Genomic DNA, 25574 nt, shown 5'->3' with positions numbered 1-25574 from the left:
TAAAAATTGTACCCTATATTTGTAAGTAAGAATGTTCTTGCTTTCCTTTCCTATAGTTTCTCTGCCAAGTTTTGAAATCTAGTTAAATCTGGTTTCCAATTTTTTGATGTACTGGAATAATTTATGGTTTATGAAGATTATGTTTTTTGAAGTTCTGGTAAAAATCATTTATAAATTTACCTGATTCATCTACCTTTTCAATTATACTGTATTATAGGCTATTCAGTTTTCTACTTTGATTTAAGTTCATTTTTATATAATTCACATTTTCCTAGAAAGATATTTATATCATGCAACATTTCAAATATATTACTATAAAGTTTTACAAATATTGTAACATTTATTATCTTTTCTATTGGTATTTATGGCCGCGCATATTTCCTAATGATTTTTTTCAGTTGTCTTTTTATTCTCAAGATTTTCAAAAAGTTTGTTAAAATATTATTAATGTTTTCAAATAAAAATTCTTATGAATTAATTCATGAATTACTATTTGTGTGTTTTGAAATACCTTTCTTTTACTTTTTCAAGTCTATTTTATTATGCTTTATAAAGTTTTGGGGGTTGGAAGATCATTTAATTTATTTCAATCAATATTACTGTATAATAATATAGTTACACATTTTTCTGTGATCACAACTTCAATTGAATTCTAGACTTTCCTATGCTGTGCTTTATCATTTTTAAGAATTTATCAATTATAGTTTTCCTTTTTCTATAACCCAAAATATATTTGAAATTGATTTTAAATGTCAAAGTGTATAGTATTTTTAACTATTTTGTATAAATTTTAATTTTATTGAAGTGAATATGCTGGTATAATTTTTGCTCTTATAATAGATTGGAGCTTTTTTATGGTTTAGTATGTTAGGCATGCTTTTTGTGTGTTAATTTTCCATATACATTTGAATTTTAAAAAGACATTTATTCTTTTAATTAGATGTGATTATATATAAGTACGAATATACACAGAGTGCCAAAAAATGTGTACACATTTTAAGAAAGGAAAAAAACTGTATTAAAATTGTAATACTAGATATATACTCAGAATAAAAGATGAATACAAGTCATGTGTGTACATTTTTTTGGAACCCCCAGTATATAGAATCAGGATTGTTTGTTGGGTTATTCAAATTCTGTTGGTAATTAATTTCATCCAAAAACTTCTAATACCACACAGTATTATCATGGATTTATCAGTTTCTATTTACATGCTTCTAACAGATGTTATTTTATATTTTTCAAAGCACTGTATTCAGATGCTTAATAGACTATGGATTTTGTATGTCTAGTGGATTGATGCTATGACTGGTATTTTAGATTCACATTATTTTAAATCTTGTTCTTTTACCATACATGTCTTTACTTATTTCTTGATTCAGGATTTCTTTTTTTTTTTTAATTAAAATTTATGTCTCTCTCCTGGATATCTACCCAAAAAATCTGAAAACATTTATCCATAAAGACAAGTGTGCTCCAATGTTCATTGCAGCTTTATTTATGGTGGCCAAGACATGGAAACAACCAAAATGTCCTTCGATAGACTCATAATTTCTTTTGTGTCCTTTCCTTTGGGATTTATTTTTCATTTTGTTGGAATGCATCTTCTATTAACAATATTCTTGGACAAAGTTTACAGGTAAAAATGTCTTCAGCAATTGAATGTCCCGAATATATTTATTTCTCTTATATTTAAATAATAGTTTGACTCAATAAAATTCTAAGCTCATGTTATACCTTAAATCTTTAAAGATATTGTAATATTATCTTAAAACCAATATGGCTGATGAGAAAAACTGTCAGTCTACTACTTCTTTCAATATAGTGATTTACTTTTTTTCTTATGGCAGCTTTTAGAATATTTTTCTTTTTTTCTTTGATGTCCTAAATCTAAACTATACTCTGTTTAGATGTGTCTTTTTTTATCCATATTTCTTAGCAATTGGTAGACCCTTTTAGTCTACCATTTCATTTTCATTTCAAAGTTGTTTAAGTAGAAATCTCTTTTCCTAGAATATATTCTTTTGTTATTTTACTTTTATATTATTTTACTTATTTTAAGTATAGGAGAAATGTATGAATACCCTCTTGTAAAAAAAATTTAGACAAAAAATATTGAACAAAAACTTGAATAACTGTAATTCTCTTCCCAATCCCATTCTCTCCCTAGGAGAAATCATTGTTATAAATTAAATACGTATCCTTCCAGACTTTTTTTTCTTTCATTTGATTTTTTTCAAACTAAAACATATTTATGGTTTGCAGAAACATGAACAATAAGGTTTGAAACAACAACAACAAAACTATAGCTCTCCGTCCTACTTCCCCACCCCTAAATAAAACACTTCCATCTCTTCCTTTATCTGAGCACTGACTTCATCAATGGACTCATGCATCCCCTAGATGACCACTCAAGACCTCTTCTTGAATTTTTAAGGATCACCCACTTGGAATCACCCCATTCAAGGCTGCAAGACCCAAACCCCATTCCCTACTTTCTTTACAACATAGATAAGGATGACTTTACCAGGAGTAGTCATCCCTTCCTGGAAACTAGTGCAGTGAGAAAATGTTATTTATTTTAAGTATAGGAGAAATGTATGAATACACTCTTGTAAAAAAAAATTTAGACAACAAAATAATGAACAAATATGTGATTTTTCATTCTGCCAATGCACTTTTTGTGGTTTTAGCTAGGACTTGTAATAGAAGGGGGCATGCTTAAAAATAAATTATTCACCCACTGTGTATAGATTTTTCACTAAATTTACTTAACAGTTAAATTAAACATGACGACAAATTTTAAACATAAAATTCAAGTGCAATTTTAACTTTAGTCAGCAATGCCTCTTCTTCAAGAGTTTGTAAATGTCCTCCAGATAGTCAACTGGGTCAAAATTTCAATCAAGATGTGCCTTCGGTCCTCCTAAGTGTGTTTTAGGAGACATGCAGGTATTCTCCCCATGAAATTAGCATCCACATTTCATAACACTACAGCTTTGCTTCCATGATTGCACACCCTTATGAACTCCTTTTTTATTTCTAGTAGCCACTAGTTTTCTCGATTAAAGAAATTGTATCATAAAAGCATTTGATTTAAATGAATTCAATTTGTTATGTTCACTATTTATGTTTCTCAGCTTAGGTCACACACTGGAATCACCAGGAAGTTTTAAAGGTACTAATACCTAGACTCCACCCCTAGAAGTTCTGATTTGATTGCTCTGGAGTGTGGCCTGGTGGTGGATTTTTTTGTTTTTGTTTTGTTTTTGTTTTAAGCTCTCAGGTGCCCCCCACCAAGGTAAATAAGTTCTGAGAAAGAGTCCCATAGGAGATGCTTTTGAAAAATAAACTATCATCTTCAATTTGTTTCTCTTTAAAATCTGGGTTTTGATGCATTAAGCTCTTTGTAATAAGAGAAATCCACATCAATTCTGCTTTATTTATTCTACATTCAAATGAGTGTATAGACTCAATGTACTGTATTTTTAAGGGCACCTTAGATATATCAAGTTATCTAACACACACGTTTTGTAGAATTCCTGTCCTCCCAGAAAAATCATCACTGGTGCTGCTTCCCTGGTTTAGGATTCTCACTTGCCTGCCTGTCTCTGGCATTTGACTCAAGCCAACTTCAGGTGTATTTATACATCCTGGTTACCCGTTTCTGAATTTCCACCCCTTCCCAGTCTCCAGTTCACATACCTCAGACCCCTAATACACCCAGCACAGTACCAACTCCCCTCAGAATACAGCTTTCTACCCAGCCTCCAGCTCGTGTCACCCACTACCCTGGATCAACCGTAGGTGGGTAGGGACATATTCCCACTTAGGAGGTAAAAAATTGGATGTCTCTTCATCTTTTTTTTTTTAATAGTTCTTACTTTATAAAAATACTACCATGATTTTTTAAAAATGCACTTCTACCGAAGGCACCATATTCCAACACTGCATAAAAAGTGTTCCACTTAAAGCAGAACAAGATACCCCACTACTATCCATCCCTTCCTTCCCTGTTCCCCTCACAACCAGAGGCATGTCACTCCTGGGACACTGTTCTGAGTAGTATGGATGCTAGGGCCACCTAAGGCCAGAAGAATTGGAGGGCATTGCATGGCTAAGCACGCCAGGATTGAAAAGCAAAGGATCAGCTGTTTTCATCTAGGATCTCTGGATGTTCCTTCCAGAAAGCATCCCCAATGATATTGCAGTGCAAGGGCACTGACTTAGTCCTGGTTTGGGTCTCTGCCGTCTTTTTTCCTTCTATTTCTGCTGGCACCTTAACTTCTTTTGTTGTGACTTCATCCAGCTTCTGCCATATCAACACAGTCTCTTTCCTATATGTCAGTGGCTCATTATTGTAGTTGATGTTGAATTCAGAAAACAAAATCTCATTCTTGTCTGAGAGTTCCCTGTAGTCTCCCTTGGGCTTGTACTGATGTTAGTCCAGACTATTGTACATTGCCCAGACAACTGTATTATAAAGATTATTGATGTGACAATCTGCTTGCTGCCAGCTGAGGTAGTCCTTTAAGGTCTGGTTGTTAGGATACACCACAACTCTTCCTTCAAAGCCTGGGGGATACAGAAGGGGCTGGTCCTCAAAGTAATGCCCCCAATAAAACACGTAGCTGAAGGCGAAATAGGAGGCCACATGAGTCATGCACTTACTGGTTCTTCTTTTCAACCAATTGCTTTTCTGCTTAAACACTCATTACTCTGTCCACATGCAATCACAATATCCTCTAGTTGTTTCATTACAGTCTGGCACATTAGGTCATTAGGTGGAGACCACGGCTTTCATTCAGTTTTGCGAAGTTCAGAAAACCTATGGAAATTCCTGCCCTTCAGCTGCACCACCAACCAACAGAGGGTTAGGCAAGCGTTGTCAGCCTCAAAGTCCTGCACGTATTTGAACTTGCTTTTTCCCATGGTCGCCCCCAATTTCAGGCACCATTTTAGAGTGATGGAAGCGGAGGCCAAGCAATCATGAACCTTCACGTTGCAAGCGGCCCACATTCCTGCCCCTGCACCCCCCATCATCTGTTTTTAAAGAGAATTTGATGTATATTTAAATAATTAAATTTTTCTTTCATTTACATTTTATACATTTCATTTCTATACTAACCATATGAAAATAATAGTAATAGCTAAGAGAATTCACCACTATGTTAAAAGAGAAATATATTTTTATTAGACAGAAAGTCAAATATTTTCAATATTGTAATAACCATATGGTGTAACATGGGTACTAGATTTATTGGGGTGATAGATGTGAGGGGGTTTGGGGGACAGGGTGAAAAAGGTGAAGGGATTAAGAAATACAAATTGGTAGTTACAAAATAGTCATGGTGGTGTAAAGTAAAGCATAGGAAATATAGTCGATGATATGGTAAAAGTTATGTACAGTGCCAGGTGGGTACTAGACTAGTCACAGGATCACTTCTTAAATTACATAAGATTTACTTCTTAAATTAGACATTTATCTAACCACTATGCTACACCAGAAATTAATATATGCCAACTATAGTTGAAAAATTAAAAAGGGGGAGAAAAAATTTGAGACCCACAAGACCCAAAAGCTATAATATGTGTGACCCTAACAAATCTCTCATCTCCTTCGAGGCTATTTTCTCACCTAAAAATTGAAAATAACATCTGTCTTGCACGGTCATGCAAAGGATTAAATGAGATAAGCATTTAGAAAATAGCTGGCACATAGTAGGTACTCAATCAGCATTATTTTCTTATTCCCTGACACTCCTGCCACTTTCCTACAATGAAAATCTCTTCATAAACCCAATTCACCCGAAATCAAAAATTAAGATGTGTTTAAAAGGCTTCAAAGGAACTAAAAATAATTGTGATTAAAAGTATTGGATGATGTCATAGAAATGGCAGCATGAAGTGAGCCTCTTGAAATCTTCCCTGGAATTTACAACAAATTGAACAACTATAATTTCACCAAGGATTCCCTGCATAGCAGACAGGCAAGACTAAGAGACTCACAACTGAAATTATCTAAAGGTAGGCAAATTGGTCTAGCAGGGGAGGAGGAAAGTGGGAACTTTGGAAATGTGGGCCGTGAGGGCACAGGAGCAGACTGGAACTCACAGCTCCAAGTCCCCTACATTCTGGAGCTACCGCAGCCACAGGAGACAGAAGAATTCAGATTGCTAGGACTCCCATTATGGCCCACAGTCCTACCTCAGGGATCAGCATAACACAGCTGAACCCAACGCTCATGGCAGAGACCTCGGAGCAAAGACTGAGGGAAGAAGGGTGAAAACGGAGGTTTAAGCCCTCACTGCCAAGCAGAGGAGAGAAGGCTTAGACACTGAGCCTAGCGGACCACCCCCCACACCCTCCCATAGCTCACCCCACCCACACCTGCCCAGGGCTAGAAGTGCAACGGTAGCAGTGTCAGATCAAAAGAACAGAATATTTGCAGTTTTGAGAACTACAGCCCGCAGCCACGGAGTCCCAGTCCAACTAGTTCTGGTGAAGGGGAGGAGCCCTGGGTGCAGGATGGGCTGTGCTGGTGGTCGCCGCCATTGCTCCCGGCCACTTCTCACAACCCACCCTGCCACCGCCCCCACCTATCTGAATGTATCCCTGCAGGGGTAAACAGCTGCTGAAACACACAGGCCCTGAATCTGGTGCAAGAAGAGCTTTGGAATTCAGAAGCTTTCCACATCCCGCAATGGAAGCAGTGCTCTGTAACTCAGGTGACCTATTCACAGAGGAGAAGCCTGCCTTAAAGGGAATCCCCCCATTGTGTGAGAAGCAGGAACAGTGCAGAGAAAATATAACGTTACAGCATGAGAGAGAATACAAGGCAGCAGTCAGAGAGAAAATAAAACATCCTACCAACACCTACTGGAAAACAAATGAAAGACCTCTTCCTATCAACATGTTGCAGAATCCACTTCTGTAGATGCCGAGGAAAAGAAATGATAATTCACTAATTGCCATGAATAACCAAGGTAACAAGGCAGCTCAGAAAGAAAATGAAAAGTCTCCAGAAAATGAATGTAAGACGTGGAAATATGTGACTCAAATGACAGAGAATTCAGGATTGCAGTTCTTAAAAAACTCAACTATTTTATACACCACATATCAGTGAAATCATATGGTTCTCTACTTTTTCTGTCTGACTTATTTCACTTAGCATTATAATCTCAAGATCCATCCTTATTGTCACAAATGGTACTATTTCATCTTTTCTTACTGCCGAATAGTATTTCATTTTGTATATGTACCACAACTTCTTTATCCATTTATCTATTGAAGGACATTTTGGTTGTTTCCATGTCTTGGCCACCGTAAATAAAGCTGCAATGAACATTGGAGCACACGTGTCTTTATGGATAAATGTTTTCAGGTTTTTGGATAGATAGCCAGGAGAGGGATTGAGGGGTTGAAGGTAATTCTACTCTTAATCTTTTGAGGAACCTCCACAGTGACTTCCAAAGTGGCTGTACCAATCTGCATTCCAACCAACAGAGTATGAGGATTCCTTTTTCTTCACAGCCTCTCCAACACTTGTTACTATTTGTCTTGTTGATAATAGCCATTCTAACCGGTGTGAGGTGATATCTCATTGTGGTTTTTATTTGCATTTCTCTGATGATTAGTGATGTTGAGCACTTCTTCATATGTCTATTTGCCATTTGTATGTATACAACTGAAAATAACAAAAGAACAAGATGAACAAGCCAAACAAATGAAGGAACAAAAACTCATAGACATGGACAATAGCTTAGGGGTTACCAGAGGGTAAGTGGGGAGGGGGTTCTAGAAAAGGGTAAACAGGGTCTAACATACTGTGATGGAAAGAGAACTGACTCTGGGTGGTGAACAAACAATGTGAGATACAAATGATGTATTACAGAATTGTACACCTGAAATCTATGTAACTTTACTAACAAATATCACCCCAATAAACTTTCATTTAAAAAAAAACTCAACGAGATGCAAAAAAAAAAAAAAACAAAAAAAAAACAGTTTAATGAACTCAGAAACACAATCAAAGAACAAAATGAACAAATGAACATTTTACCAAAGAGATTGACATTTAAAAAAAGAACCAAATAGAATTTCTGGAGATTAAGAACTCAATAAAAGAAATGAATAATGAAATAGCCAGCTTAGATAATAGAACTAACCAGATGGAGAAAAGAATCAGTGACAATAAAGAGAGAAATCTGGAAATGACACAGATGGAAGAAGAGGAGACTTGAGAGTTAAAAGAAAAAAAGAACTCTATAAGAACTTTCTGACTCCATCAGAAAGAGCAATATGAGAATAATGGGCATACCAGAAGGAGAAGAAAGAGAGAAGGGAAGAGTACATTCAAACAAAATCGATGAGAGCTTCCCAAACTTGTGGAAAGAACTGGATCATTGAATCCAAGAAGCAATTTACCTATTTACCTATTTACCTATTTACCTCAACCCCACAGGCCTTTTCCAAGGCACATTGTATTTAAGCTGTCAAAAATTAATGACAAAGAATCCTCAAGGCAGCCAGGGAAAACAAGACAGTAACCTACAAAGGAAAGCCCATTAGGTTATCATCAGATTTTTCAGCAGAAACTCTACAAGCCAGGAAGGAGTGGACTTGAGTCAAACTATACAAAAAAGAGAAATTATGAGCCAAGGATAATATATCCAGCAAAGATATCCTTTTGATATGAAGGAGGAATAAAGACCTTTCCAGACATTCAGAAGCTAAGGGAATTTTCTAATACTTGACCTGCACTGCAAGAAAAACTGAAGGTGGCTATTCGACCTGAAACAAAAAAGGAAAAGAATACAAAACCATGAGTAGTATTATGAACAGACAGACAGAACCAGGAAATGGCTACCCCTACACCCAGTAAGACACTATACACTTAACATACAGGGTAAAGAAGAAAAAGAAAAACTTAAAGAAAAAAAAGAAAAGGCAACTTGCTACTGCAGTGCAGGAATCAACTTGCAGTATAAATAGGGATAATTTGCGACAACAAAAACATGGAAGGGGAGAGAATAAAGGTCTGAACCACCATAAGGGAATGGAGAATGTAAGCATGCTGAAGAAAATGGAATACTCTAAATATCAAACTTTCTTTTACATAAACTTAATGGTAACTACTCAAAAAAAAATGCAAACTGAAATATATAAAATAATAAAAGAAGAAACAAAGAGAAAAATCATAGAATACCATCACATTGAAATAATAGACAGCAACAAAAAGGCAAAAAAAAACAATGGAAACACAATCCTACCAGAAAACCGAAGAAAAAATTATAGGAAATACTCATATATCAATAATCACCCTAAATGTAAATAGACTGAACTCACAAATAAAAAGGCACAAAGTAGCAGGCTGGACCAAAAAACTAAACCCAACAATATGCTGCCTCCAAGAGACACACCTCAGCTACAAGGACAAATATAGACTTAAACTGAAAGGGTGGAAATTGACAGTCCAAGAAAATGATATCCAGAGAAAAGCAGGTGTAGCCATAGTGATATCAGCTGAAACCAACTTCAGGATAAAAAGGTAACGAGACAAAGATGGACATCTCATAATGATAAAAGGGACTATACAACAAGAAGACATAACAGTTATGAATATTTATGCTCCCAATCAGGGAGCACTGAAATATATCAAGCAACTACTAACAGAAGTAAGGGGAGAAATTGACCAAAACATAATTATAGTAGGGGACCTAAATACATCACTGACAGCCATGGATAGATCATCTTAACAGAAAATAAATAAAGAAATAGCAGACCTAATTGACACATTAGATGAAATGGACATAATTGACATTTATAGAGCACTTCATCCTAGAACATCAGACTATACGTTCTTTTCTAGTATACATAGAACATTCTCAAGGATAGACCATATATTGGGACATAAAATCAGCCTCAGCAAACTTAAGAAGATTGAAATCATGCCACACATATTCTCTGATCACAAGGCTTTGAAATTGGATATCAACTGCAAATAGAAAGCAGGAAAAACCTCAAATATGTGGAGATTAAACAACATACTTTTAAAGAACAACTGGGTCAAAGAAGAAATAAGAGGAGAATCAAAAGATAGACAGAAACAAATGAGAATAAAAATACATCCTACCACAATTTTGGGGATGCAGCAAAAGCAGTTTTAAGAGGGAAATTTATATCATTACAGGCCTATCTCAAGAAACAAGAAAAATCCCAGATAAATAACATCACGTTACACCTTAAAGAACTAGAAAAAGAAGAACAAATGAAACCCAAAGTCAGTAGAAGTAAGGAAATAATAAAAATCACAGCAGAACTAAATGAAATAGAGAACAAAAGGACCATTATTATTAAGTTATACATGTATAAAAGGGTACACAGTAAAAAGTAAGTCCCGTGTCCCCTCCTTGTCCCTGCTTTCCAGGTCCCTTCCTCAAAGGCAGCTATGTCAGCAATGTTTTGAGTGCTGTGTTCCAGAGATACTCTCTAAATACCTCAAAATCGCGTGCTCCCATTAGCTTGTTCACATAATATTTTAGAAGAACACAGATAACCTCCGTATCTTTAGGAAATGGTAGGGTGAAACACTGGTAATCTGGAGCATGGCAGAGTATCCAATTACTGAGATTGTCACTGGTGGATTGTGGGATCAAGAACAGGATCAGGGCCATCAAGTGGCTGTGGTACTTAATTGCTTATGGCAAAAATAGTGTTAATAAAGAAGTAAGCTATTTTCAGTGCCCTAGAAAGAGGAAAAGGGGAAATTGAAGATGATGAATATTGTACTCAGACCAGAAAGGAAATCTGAATTCATCAATGATAGCTTTGGAGTACTCTTATCTCCTGTAGTCACAGAACAGATACAGCTGTGTATCAGGCACAGCACCTGGTAGTAATGGTGGTGAAACTGCAACTTGAAGTAGGTCAGGTAGCTCAGCACTGTCAGGTCTCCTGCATTAAGGCAAGGGCACTATGGGAAAGGCACGGGACCCTGGTATCTGGGATAGGGACATTTGGGCAGACTTAAATGAAGCTTAGAACAATGAACCTGCATAAGCTTCCTGGCTTATGGAAGCAGCCCCTCCTGCTCCCAAGCAGCCTTTCAATGATTGTACCTGGGTTAGGTGTCTCACAAAATGATGCTACTTCTCCCACCACCTGTCATTGTCTCGAAGCCTACAATGAGAATTAAATCCCAACATAGTCCTGATGGAGAAAACAAGGCTTACTCTGTACTCTATACCAAGAGACTTGTAGGACCTCACCAATTTGCTTGAGAGCACATGGGTGCAAATTCTAAGGGTGTTTCAACAAGAAGGACAAAATATTAGGCTTGGTTGGGTAGAATTTATTGGCATAGATATATCTACCCCTGGTTTGGATTCAGTGCCTTGGCTCAGGTACCTGGCAGGGGTGTTAAAAAATCTACTAGATTTATTACCAATGCAGATGAAACACCAGAACTTCCCTGCATACTGTGAGGAAGGAATCTGAAGACCCAGAGAAATGAGAACTGCCGGAGAAGATACCCACTCTGGAATACTATTCAGCTTTAAAAACGAATGAAATTCTGACACATGTTATATCATGGATGAGCCTTGATTACATAGTCATATGCTAAGTGAAAGAAGGCAAACACATAAGGACCAATATTGTATGATTCCACTTATCTGAAGTACCTAGAATAAGCAAATTCATGTAAACAGAAAGTAGAATCGAGGTTACTGGGGCTCGGCAGAGGGAAGAATGAGAAGTTATTGCCTAATGGATACAGAGTTTTTTGTCTGAGATGATGAAATGAATAGTGGTGATGGTTGTACAACACTGTATTAAATGGCACTGAATTGTTCACTTAAAAATAATTACAATGGCAAATTTTGTTACGTATATTTTACCACAATAAAAAGGTTATCCACTTTGCCTGGTCAAAGGGTAAGCCTATTACCTAACCTAGGTCAATTCGTCAGCCTGAACTCCATATCTTGAACTGAATGCCACAAGATGGGTATGTTAGTCAGTTTGGGCTGCTATAACAAACTACTAAGGACAGAAACTTATTTCTCACACTTTTGGAGGCTTAAAGTCTGAGATCAATGTGCCAGCATGGTTGGGTTCTGGTGAAAGTCTTCTGGGTTGCAGACTACTGACTTCTCATTGTATCTTCACATGGCAGAGTAGAGAGGGGAAGTGAGCTCTCTCATGACTCATAAGGGCACGAATCCCATCATGAGTGCTTCATCCTCATGACTTCATCTAATCCCAATCACCTCCCAAAGGCCCACCTCCTAATACCGTCACATCAGGGAATAGGGTTTTAACACATGAATTTGTGGGAGACAAACATTCAGTCCATAATAATGGACATAACTTAGAATGGATTTGTTCTGCTTATTCAGTATTTTTCTTACATTCTGTGAACCACCCCATAGCTTTTAAATAAACATTTTAGAGCATTTCTTTTTTGAACTCTCACATTTCCCAGTTTTGATGAGGCATCTGTTTCCCTGCCAGGAGCCCAACCAATGCTTTAGCTAACATCTATCCAGTGCACCTTTTGCCAACACTGAATGTATAATCAGGTTATCAGCCTTTCTGTCCCTCTCCACCCAGGATTATTTAAGTGTCATGGGCCTCTACAAGAGTTTTATGTCCTCGTCAAGCTACACATAAGTTGTGACTATCTTCAAATTCCCTTTAGAACTATCTGGGTTTCTATTACCTGCTCCCAAGGATTTTGATCTGTACGAATTTGCTCATTCACAATTATGAAGAAGGTCTTTGGGGGAGTGATTAGTAGCCTCTAATATTTAGAGGCATATCAGCTCTATAGAGTCCACCCTGCACAACCTCGCTGAAAAGTTACATGAAGTTGCAGCTTGAATTCTGCACCATAAGCAGACACCTACTCACCAGCACACATAGAAAAACTGTACAACCTTTTCCATAGCTTGACATTTGATGAAGCCACAGTTCTTTGTCCTTTTAGGTGCTCTCATAGTACTTTTCAAAATGGGTTCATTGAGGTAAACACTGCACTATTCTAGAGGCATGGTTCAGCAAACATTACGGTCAGATTCTGGTGTCCAGAAACTTTCATCAGTAACTGAACATGGGATCATTTTAGAATTAAACTCCAGATGTAATTCTGAGGGGTACAAGCCATTGGGCTGAATGGGTTTTTATAATTTGTCTATGCAAGGACAGGAATACCTTTACAATATTTCTAGCCTATCCATGTCTTGAACTTCCCACTCTCACTGATGAAAAGCCATTTATTATATCCATTATGTTAGTTAGAGCTATCTCTGATGTTTGGGCTTCTGATTAGAAGCTTTAACAGGCTATCTAAACACTCCTAAGCAGTGTATTCCTGATCAGAATATTGACAGCCTCTAAAATATAGATTAAAATTAACACATAAATATCATACAGCTTAAGTAGTTTAGAGTAAATTATTATAGCCAAGATGACAAGAAAGTATAAGACAATTGCAATTATTTAATTTCTTATGATTTTTCATTCTTAAAAAGAAAACGCCTCTATCCTCTCCCCAACAACTATCATGTTGATCTCCTTCCCTTTATAAACTTCTTGAGAGCAGACTGCTCTCATGGTTTCTGATTCCTCACCTCTCCCTCACTCTTCATTCTACCATGGTCTAGCTTCTGCCTCCACCAAGCCCCTGAGACAGCTCTTTCCAAGGTCACAGTGATCTCCATATCACATTATCCAGTGCAAACATTTTAGTCTTCCTTTCCCCTCCTTCCTAAAACACTTGCTTCCTTGACACTTTCCTGATTTCCCACCAACTTTCTAAACAGTTTCTTTTTAATCTCCTTTGCTGGCTCAATCACCTCTTCATAGTTTTAAAATCTACTCAGTTTATTAGCTCATCCAAAATTATTTCATTCACAACCATGACTTCCATCACTATTTATATGCTGATAGCCAAATATAGACTTCCAACTCAGACCTCTCTGGGCTTCAGAACTTAATAAAAAGCAGCCTATTTCACATTTCTCTTCAATATCTCAAAAGAACTTAAAACTTAATATATTTCAAATGTAATTTATTGTTTTATTCAAAGCAAGGTCCTTTGCTAGTGATTTTTTATTTCGGTAAATGGGATTACTATCTCCCTCTCTAATCCCCTGCCTCCCCAGCACACGCTCTCACCCAGGTATTTTAGTTCAAAGTCCGGAAGTCATCTTTAATATATTCTCTGCCACAAGCTGTCACCAACCCTAGGTTATTCTACTTCTTTAGCATCATTTGAATCTGTCCATTCCTCTACATCTGCATTGCTGCATGCTAGTCTAAGACATCACCACCTCTGACCTGGATTCTAGCAATTCACCAGTCTTGCCCGACAACTGTAGCTATTGCAATTTAAAATTAAGTCTGCTCTGTGTAATGCAGCAGAGACTGCTCTTTACCTGTCACAATTTGTTTTGCTCTTTATCTTTTATATATCCGTCATCATCAAGGGAATGCTAATTTTACTTGAGACTCTGCAAAAGGACCCCAATTCCCTATCTCTTGGAGTTAGATATGGCTATATGGGTAACTTCTGGTCTGTGAGATGCAAGTTGAAATGGTGTATGGGACTTCCAGGAACACGTTCCAGGAAAAGGACAATCATCAAAGGGAAATACTTCAGCTGGAAGATGAATATCTTTATCTTTCTCATTTTCACCCTTCTTGATGTCTGGAACATAGGTGTGATGGCCAATGTTCCAATAATATTGTTGAGATCCTATACCAGAATCACCAAACTGAGCCCTTCCTGAGTTCCTGACCCACATAAACCATGACTGAATAAAATCATTGCTCTTGTTTGAAGCCACTGTGTTTTGGGGGTAATTTTTACACAACAAGAGATGGTAACATCATCTATTGATTAAGTGTAGGGCATTTTGAACAGGTGTGTGGTGTCCTGTGCTCCATTTAAGAAGAGAGCAAGAATGCCATCTGGTCTAGGATTCCAAAAAAAAAATTTACATGGGCATTCATTACCCTCCTTTTTCTCAGGAATCCTTCCGTGGAGGAGGTGCTGAGCACTTTTCAGAGGCCCACTACTTTTAAGCTCTAGTTGCTTCCTCTCCCAATCTCCTCCTCCTTCTAGTGAATTCAACACAATACTATTCCCTTTTGGTTGAAACCAAGTCTTACATTATTGGGCAGAGTCTTTATGATGTATTGTCATTGAGTAAAACCTTGCATTTACTTCCTTCAGGTTTTTACTTGGTATTTCCTGTCTAAAGACCTTTATTCTCTGAAGTCTGTAGCCCTTTGAGTTGAAAGCCATGGCTTCCATAACCCGTGTCTCTACTATATATTTATAAAAGTCAATATAGTTAAAAATTGTTAAGATGGCAAATTTTATGTTATATATTTTTTACCACAATTTAAAAAAAAAAAAAAAGAATGTTAGTGTAAGTGCTCAAAAGCCAGGATTCAGAGTCTTTGTGTTCTATATATTAATATTAAACCTTCCCTGAAAATACTTCATATAGAAAAAGTTAAGTATAGAAGCAAAAATAACTGAAAAAGAAAACCATGCAATTTACTTGATATACTCTTTTAAGTGAATTCACTTTAGTTATAATGAAATTTTAAATATTTAACCTGACCTATAAGAACCTATATAATATGGCCCTGGCCTACTCTTCGAGTTTCATGCTGAATCACTCTCCCCTTCACTCAGTATACTCTAGCCACACTGGATTTTTTCAGCATTTTTGATGTGGCATACTTCTTCTTCCAGCCTTGGAACACACAGTTCTCTCTGCCTACATTACTCTTCCCCACATTTTCACTTACTCAGAGAAGTCCCCTTAATTTCCCCCAAACAAGGGGAGTGTTTTCCCTATTAGATGTGCCTTTAGCAGTCTGTATTTCTGTTGTGATGAGATAATTAACTGTGTAAATAGTTGCTTAATGTTTATTTCCCTTCCTAATTTATGAGTTCCATGAGGGGGCCAAATCTATCCTTTTTTACTACTGTATCTCCAGTGTTTATCACCATAGTTTATGCATAATAGTTAACAAATAAATAGTTATTGAATGAACACATCAGTAACTAAATTAGTAGGTGGCTTTCTAGTTCTTACCAAAAACTACAAGGGTTGGATTGCACAATGCTTAAGACCCATTCTAACTCTAAAATTACTTGTTTCTAAGATTCTATTTCCAACCCAATAAGGGTCATTAATCACCAACTTAGCCCATGTGTATAATAGTGCAAATTTAGGCCCATGTAAAGTTTATATTATACAGATGTTCTTACCAGTACTTGCTTTTCCAGATGCTTGATTGATGCCATGACTACAAATATAGTGGGAGACAAGGGCAAGATTGAGATATTTAGCCAGGCTGCTAAATAGAGGCCACCTCTAGAGTGGTGGAGATCCAAAAGTTAAAGTGACCCCAATCATGTCCTCTTGCTTTTGGGAAGTGTTGATTTGTTTGACTGTCAAGATAGTAACATATTTTGGGTTCTCATATATCATGATAAATTGAGCATCGAAAATAGCACGGAAAATAGAGTACTTATTCAATAAATATTTGAAGAGTGAATGAATTAGAAACCTGCCGCTAATGAGCCTGTACATACAGCCCATCCAAATATGTCTATAACAAGTTTGTCAAAATTCACAACCTCACTCTACCTACCACTGAGGAGGTATGATCCATGGGTCTCTGCAAACTAACTCTGGATGCCCTGACCAAAGTAAAATTGCTTCAGGAGAATGTGCTGACCCAGATGAAAAATCTCTCCAGTTAAAAACCTTGGCAGGATTGCTAGCTGTCAAGCTGAAAGGGACCCAAAATGTTTAGGTATAATATTTGTGCCTGTTGAACTTCAGAAGTAGAGAGTCTCATGCTGGGCTTTTCAAAATGGGTCACTTGTTGCTACAGAAGAATCAGTGGGGTGGAAGGGGTGGGAAGGGTACTAGGAGATTCAATGGTCCAGCACATCCTCAAATTGTACCACTTGAAAATAACTTTAATTGAAGTCTCTTTTTATAGTGTAATTCCTAAGTGGAGTAATAATACTCTCTGAGTTGCCATTGGGGAGTGGGCTGGCAACAGGCATTTTTTTCACAGGGCTTAAGTAACTAGAGGAACCAAGTGCAAATTCTAACACTCATAATATTACATGGACAGTAGCCAATTCTTCATGGATTTGATTCCATAAAAATGAGTTTTGGCAGCTCAGGGCAGTAAGACATTGCTTCTTTATTCTTAAAGGAGATTATATCTAGGAAACCATCTTCTTTTCTTCTCCCATCAGCCTTAAATTTCAACCTCTGCATGCTCAAAGAAGAAATGCCTACATAGATTTGTGTTGAACCTCAGGTCATGGGTCTGTTAATTTCATTATTCTAAAGAGGTGACAATGTGCAACCTGCTCTAGAGTGAAAAGTTCAGGTTTTGTGGGACTTGCTGATCCATGATAATTATTACTCAGCATGCCACAGCTGGTGCTAGAAATTGGATAAACTCCAGAAAGCTGTTTGGAGACCCCATAATTCAGGTCCTAGTTTCAGTGGGTACTGCTGGGCTCTGAGAATAAAAGCAAGCCAAGGAAGACCAGCTGATACCCTAGAGAAGGAAAGATGCTTCTTTAGGGGGAAAAAATGTTGAGGTCTTAGGGCATAGTCTAAATGGATATGAAACGAAATGAGATCCTGAAGGCCAGAAGAGGTGCAAAAAGGAAACAGAAAAGTAATTACAAGCTGCTGTAATAGAGCACTAGAAAAAGAAATGATTTGATTATAACTGCATGATAAAAAGTTACTGGAACCCAGAAAAGTCTCAAAGAAGAGATGCAATATCTCTGAGGCAGAATCTAAAATGACGCATTCAGAGAGGGATAGAATCTAGGTAACTGTCTAAAGTTTAAGTCATAAGTAACAAGTCCACAGTGAAAGCAATCAAAGAATTGCCCTAGGAATACCAGGGGAGCTGCATCAAGTAGTTGCAGAAAATCTGGACGGATTTGAGAAGGGAAGTCCGGGAAAATCAGAGAAGAACACTCAAAGCATGATTTGTGAGTTTTGAGGTACACAGTCACTGTAAATAGAAATAACAATATTGCCCAGACTCTAAGGAAAGCTGCCCTAGGAATTCATGGAATTGGACTCTAGCAAAAGGCACCTATCTAAGACATGAGTCCCAGTCAAGGCATACCAGGAAAAATGACGATAGATCAAAACCAGGTCTGGAGTCAGTGTTTGTCTAATGGTTAGGAAAGTATCTCCTGTCACTCCTCTACTCAGAGCCCTCCTAAAACTCTCATTTCACTTAGAGTAAAAACCAAGCCCTCAGATCAGCCTACATACCCTAGATGTGTCCCATCCTCTCACCTCTCTGTGTCATCTCCTGTTATTCCCCTTGCAAACTCCACTCCTCTCACTCCGGCTTCCTTGTATTCCAGCACACTCTTGTTGCAGAGCTTTTGCTCTTCCTGTGCTTTCTACCTGGAACTCTTCCCCCACATAGGAGCTCAGCTCACCCTTTACCTTCCCCTAAGGCCCCCACTGAGATGTTCCCTTCTCAGTCAGTCCTTCCCAACCACCGTATTTTAAACTACAACAACCATACCCCAATCTCCAGGCACTTCTTATATGCATCTCTGCTTTTATTTTTCTTCATGGCACTTTTCTTCATGTGATATACCTATGTTTTACCAGTGTGTGTTTCTTGTCATTCTCCCTCCAATGGAATATATTCTATATACTGAGTTTGCCCCTTTGCTCCACTAATAACCCAGGACAAAGAAAATGTCTGGTACTTCATAGATGCTTAATCTGTACTCGTTGAATGTACTGAATGATTTTTTAATAATAGATGCTTTTAGCACACATGGAATTGATTCACACCATTGCTTTCACTATGGGAGAGCCTGACAAAATCCAAAGGAATATACCAGAAAAATAAAAGTGTGAGATGAAAAGCAGAGAAAAAGTAAAAGGAAGAAAGGTATTCTCTCTCAGCCAACAACTCTAGTCCTGTATCTATTAGAGAAGACAGGGGTTCAAATGTTAGAAGTTCAAATGAGCTTTGCCAGAGGAGGAGGGGAAGAGCAGATGGAGAGGAAACAATGAAGGCATGTTCCAGTGTTGCAGAGAAAGATACAATAGAAAGGAAGTCTCCTCAAAGTCTGAAATATTCAAAAGTCAAAAAAACAAATTCATGCATGAGTTAATAATTGTTGAAACTGCAATGGGTAGCTATAGGATTCATTATACTAGTCTGTTTACTTTTATATATGTTTGAAATTTTCCATTAAAATTAATCTTTTTGACAAAGGAGGATGGTGCCCTGAGAAGTACATGGCAGAGGTACTGGGAGTCACCAAGCTCCCAGGGACACAATCTTCAGAAGCAGCAACAACTCCATTTCATGAATCTGCTAGGGGCAATTCTCCAGCTGAAAAAATGTGAGCATGAAGAAGGGAAATTCCATAGAGGCAGGTGGTACAGAACTAAATAATCCCCTAGCAGCAGAGAGTGGAGTGGCCAGTGAGGCTCACAGGGGACAGCGGATGCCATGTCACCACGCAGAGCCCACCTCAGTGCCAGTTTAGACTGCTAGAACTGGGTGTCACAGGGAAGCTGAGAAACAAGAAATTATGAGTGTTGGTTAAAACAACAACAAAACCCACCTCAAATAAAATCTGGTGACTGGGGCTGGCTCCACTGAAAATTTCTAAGATTTGCAAAGTATCAGCAATGTCTTAAAGGATACTCTCTGAGAAAAGAGAGAGTGCCCATAGATGAACAACCTACCACCCCATATTGAGTTATTGAAAAGTACACTCTTAGGAGAGATTTCCTGCATATAAGTTGACAGGTAATGGATTCTGGGTGACTGACAAAGTCTAATGCCTCTGAAGAAACTGAAACCATTTCTCCCCTCGGATTGCTATTAGTTCTTGGCATTAGCTGGGAATTAGTTTGTTTCCTGAATATGGTGGTATGAGAGGTGCGAGGCTTATGCTGTAATAAACTTGCCTGTTCTTGAATTCTTTTCAAAGGAAAAAAAGTTAGAGACATGGCATTAAACAAGTACAGCTTCAGAAGTCTTTAAGGAACTGTACTCCAGAGACACACAGCCCAGACCAGGCAATCTCTGCTGGGAGAATACGAGCTGCGCTCCCCTCTACAAATGAACCCTCCCCCAATAAGAAAGTGGACAAGTGGTGAATTTCAGACTCAAATTGAACCCACCAGGGCAAGATAATTTGAATTTGTTCTTAATTTCGTTGAACTTGAATGTTCTGTTTCCTTAACTTGTAAGAGGAATTATTTGGGGGGGCTTTAGTTGCTTCCAAGTACAATTACTAACAAGAGAGTTTTTCATTTTCAAATTTAGGACCCTTCTACTCTCCTAGCATTTTGTTATTAGCATGTATTTATGCATTTTAATATTGGGCCATGTTAATGTTTCATTTTGTCCACGAGGCAGATCTCTAATTGTCAATATTTTACACATGGCTGGAAATAATGATTATAGATAGTACGTATTTGGCGTACAACGTGACATGGAAGTGCATTTAAACAATGTTCTCCTCTGATCCATTTCAGAGCTTTCTGAGACAAAATCTACTGCTCTCTGAGGCCCCTCAAAAGAAGGGCGTGGCCTCACCAGGTAGGAAAAGGACTGCTTTCATATGAGCTCATCTCCTCCCCTAGCCACACCCCTAGCCGACCATGTACTTGTTGGCTAAACACAGTGGATAAAGAGAATTAAAACCTGGAAATCTAGGATAGATCAAAATGGCAGCATGAGGTGAGCCTCTGTAAGGCTCACCTGGAATTTACAACTAATCGAACAACAATAACTCCACAAAGGATTCCCTGCACAGCAGACAGGCAAGACGAAGAGGCCGACTACTGAATTCACCTAAAGGAGGGCGAATTGCGTGAAGGGAGAAGTGCGGTGACGGACCCACAGGCACAGGACACAGACCTAGCTCAGTGCTCTGAGCTCACTGCATCCCAGAACTACCGCAGCTGTGGGAGAGGGAAGAACTTGGCCTGCCAGGGCTCCACTTATGGCCCACAGGGATGAGGGGGCAACATATAACACAGCTGAACCCAACGCTCACGGCAGAGACCTCGGAGAAAAGACTGAGGGAAGAAGGCTGAAAACCGTGGTTTAAGCCCTCACTGCTGAGCAGAGAACAGAAGCCTTAGGCACTGAGACTAGCCGCCCCCTCCCTCCCCTCCCAGAGCTTGCCCCACCCCCACCTCCCGGTGCTAGAAGCGGAACCGTAGCAGTGTCAGATCAAAAGAATAGAATATTTGCTGTTCTGAGAATTGTAGACCGCAGACACAGATTTGCAGCCCAACTACTTCCGGCAAAGGGGAGGGAGCTGTGGAAGCAGGACCGGCTATGGTGGTGGTTGCCACCATTGCTCTGGGCCACCTCTCACAACTCACCCCACCCCTGGCCCCACCTATCTGGGTGGATCCCTGCAGGAGTAAACAGAACTACTGAAACATATGGGCTCTGAATCTGGTGCAGGAAGAGCTTTGGAACTTCAAAAGCTCTCCGCATACCCACAAGGACACTGCGCTCTGTGACCGAGGCAAACTATTAACAGAGGAGAAGCCCGTCTCCCAGGGAATCCCTCCATTGTGTGAGAAGCTGGAATGGTGCAGATAAAACTGATCACTACTGTGTGAGAGAGAATAAAAGGCTGCAGTCGGAGAGAAAATAAAACATTCAACCAACAAGTACTGGAAAACAAAAGAAAGACCTCTTCCTATCATCCTGTTGCAGAAGCCACTCCTGTAGTTGTCTAGGAAGAGAAATAATAAATCAGTAATTGCCATGAATAACCAAGACAACAAGACAGCTCAGAAAGAAAATGGAAAGTCTCCAGAAAAGGAATTTAAAGATATGGAAACATGTGACTTAAATGACAGAGAATTCAAGATTGCAGTTCTGAAAAAACTCAACGAGATGCAAGAAAACACAGAAAGGCAGTTAATGAACTCAGAAACACAATCAAAAACAACATGAGCATTTTACGAAAGAGGTTGAAATTTTAAAAAAGAACCAAATAGAATTTCTGGAGATTAAGCACTCAATAGAAGAAATTAAAAACGAAACAACCAGCTTAGGTAGTAGAGTTGACCAGATGGAGAAAAGAAACAGTGACATCGAAGATAGAAACCTGGAAATTACACGGATGGAAGAAGAAAGAAACTTGAGACTTAAAAGAAATGAAAGAACTCTACAAGAACTTTCTGACTCCATCAGAAAGAGCAATATAAGAACAATGGGCATTCCAGAAGGAGAAGAAAGAAAGGAGGGAACAGAGAATATATTCAAACAAATTGTTGATGAGAACTTCCCAAACTTGTGGACAGAACTGGATCCTTGAATCCAAGAAGCAAATAGAACACGTAATTACCTCAATCCCAACAGGCCTTCTCCAAGGCACATTGTATTGAAGCTGTCTAAAGTCAACGACAAAGAAAGAATCCTCAAGGCAGCCAGGGAAAAGAAGACAGTAACCTACAAAGGAAAGCCCATTAGATTATCATCAGATTTTTCAGCAGAAACTCTACAAGCCAGGAGGGAGTGGAACAAATATTCAAATTATTGAAAGAGAGAAGTTATGAGCCAAGAATAATATACCCAGCAAAGATATCCTTTAGATATGAAGGAGGAATGAAGACCTTTCCAGACATACAGAAGCTGAGGGAATTTTCTAATACACGACCTGCACTACAAGAAATGCTAAAGGAGGCTATTCAACCACCATCAACAGGGACAATTTGTGGCAACCGAAACATAAAAAGGGGGAGAGTAAAGGCCTGAACCGGAATATGGGAATGGAGAAAGTAAGCATGCTGATGAAAATGGAATACTTTAAATATCAAACTTTCTTTTACATAAAATTAAGGGTAACCACTCAAAAAAAAAAATCCAGAACTGAAATACATACTGTAATAAAAGAAGAAACAGGGAAACATCATAGAATACCACCACACAGAAATAATAGACAACAACACAAAGGCAAAGAAACAATGGAGACACAGCCTTACCAGAACACGTGTGCTCCAGTGTTCATTGCAGCTTTGTTTATGGTGGCCAAGACATGGAAACAACCAAAATGTCCTTCGATAGATGAATGGATAAAGAAGTTGTGGTATATATACACAATGGAATACTATTCGGCGGTAAGAGAAGATGATATAGGAACATTTGTGACAACATGGATGGATCTTGAGAGTATAATGCTAAGGGAAGTAAGTCAGACAGAAAAAGCGGAGAACCATATGATTTCACTGATATGTGGTATATAAACCAAAAACAACAAAAGAACAAGACAAACAAATGAGAAATAAAAACTCATAGACACAGACAGTAGTTTAGTGGTTACCAGAGGGTAAGGGGGGTGGGGGGTGGGAGATGAGGGTAAGGGGGATCAAATATATGGTGATGGAAAGAGAACTGACTCTAGGTGGTGAACACACAATGGGATTTATAGATGATGTAATACAGAATTGTACACCTGAAATCTATGTAATTTTACTAACAATTGTCACCTCAATAAATTAAAAAAACAACGACCTGGAAATCTTTGCAGGGAAGAGCTCATTCCCCACACCTCCTTTCCATGAGATGGGATTTCCCTAAACACTCCAGATCTCTTCTTCCTCTTCCCATGGAGATGGAATGAGATACCTGGTCTGTAATTCCTGGGCAGTAGTCATAGCTATTGTTCCACAGTTCTTGACCACATGGAGCTAATATACCAAAGATTCTGCCCACAGGGAATTTTCTGTCTTTGTCCTTCTCTCTCCATTTACTCCAGTGGGAGGTGGTGGCCTGGTTGACAATATTTGCTTTGCAGACTCAAACATTCCCTCAGGTGGGGTTTTCTAAGATCTGGATATGAAGTTATAAATACTATTTGGCTATCATGACCAAGCTACATCCACTAGCATAGCCTTTTATCAGTAATGAAGGTCATATTTTGTTACTCCATCTTTGCCTTTATTTCTTTACTGATTAAAATCTTAGGCAGAGAGGAGCATGATGCATAGGACCCCAAGGTTGTTTGAGAAATGTATAAAATAACTCATGTGAAGCTCTAATCCTGGTGCTTTGGCTTATTATAAGGGCTCAAAACTCTGACAACTGTTGCTGTTGACCTCTGTAGATGCATTCTATGTGCCATGGTTCTTTAGTTTTTGCATGTTACTTACTACCACTTCTTCCTTTGTTTTCTGTAATTGGATTGTGAGGGATTACAAGTGTTTGGAGATGAGGGATCAGGTCTTCGTCATCTTTGTATTATCTGAAGCACCTCACATCATGCCCTGCATGAAGAGGATGCTCAGTGAATAATTACTTTAAAACAAGATGAACAAAGGGCAATTCAATGTTTACCATTAACTATTAAACTTATGTTCAGATTTAAATAACCTCACAAAGTCAATAATTCTCTTGACTCCAGGTAGAGTTTCTTCTCAGACAAAATTCTGAAGAAATGGAAAATGTGTAGTTTAACACATGTGTCATCCAATCACTGAAAATAAAACCAAATCCCAATGGAATTGACATAGTTGTTTTTCTCAGAGAAGCTTAAAGTACTTCACCATCAACACAACATCCAGGCTCACAACAGACCCGGGAGAAACTGTATGATCCTTCACAGCTACCTAAACACTCTGTATGCAGTATATTTCCTACTATGAGACCTTTCCTTCAGTGCTGGAGACCATGTAGATGCTTATTAAATATTATTATGAATAACAATATTTATTTGAAGTCCCACCATGAAGCTAAGAAACTGAGCCCAGCTAAGTTTCACATCAGAATCTGCAGTCTCCCTCAGCAAAGCAGGAGACTTCAGTTGACTATACAGTCACTGTGCCAGACAGTCAACATTGTTGTGCCAGTATTATCCAGACAGGCAAACTGAACGAAGGAGTACCACAAACTGAGGAAGATATGATTTATGGCTTCAAGTTGCCCTCTATCAGAAGGAAACAGAAAATCTTCCAAAAATAAAATACATACCATCAAATATATAACAGGTACATAAAGCTTCTTGGCTGTATATGGCTACAAAACTACATAATGAAGAGTTCTCAGGATCAGAAAAAATGTATTTGATTTTCATTTTTCTTTAATTATCAGGTTAGTGTAGTTGTGAGTTGTTTGTTTTTGTGTGTGTGTGTGTGTGTTTTTGTATGTGTTTTTTTGTTGTTGTTGTTGTTTTTTGGTAGTGCAATTGTGGCTTTACCATTTACAGCTATGTAATCTGGAATTTCATCTTGTTTTTAGCCTCAGCATCAGCATCAGTAAAATGGGGATTAAAATGGTAGTAACTTAATAAGATCATTGTGAGGATTAAATAAAACAATTCATATGAAATGCCTCTTATATAGGAAGCTCTCAAAATTGTTATTATTATTTATCTTCTTTTTTGCATGTGTCATTAATCTGAATTTTTCTAACAGTTTATTTTAATTTTTAAATTCTGATTACAAAGTATTATACATTATAGAAATGTTAATAAATACAAAATAATG

At 38.1% G+C, this 25574-nt stretch overlaps 1 pseudogene; it reads right to left on the bottom strand.

The window, feature by feature from the left end:
• Positions 1-4147: 4147 nt before the first annotated feature.
• Positions 4148-5019, bottom strand: LOC109438081 (putative tRNA(His) guanylyltransferase pseudogene; annotated as a pseudogene).
• Positions 5020-25574: the final 20555 nt, after the last annotated feature.

This window comes from Rhinolophus sinicus, chromosome 6 (assembly GCF_057876585.1).
Source record: "Rhinolophus sinicus isolate RSI-liver-muscle chromosome 6, RSI-T2T, whole genome shotgun sequence".
Lineage (NCBI taxonomy): Eukaryota > Metazoa > Chordata > Mammalia > Chiroptera > Rhinolophidae > Rhinolophus > Rhinolophus sinicus.
This window is presented reverse-complemented; position numbering and strand designations above follow the sequence as displayed.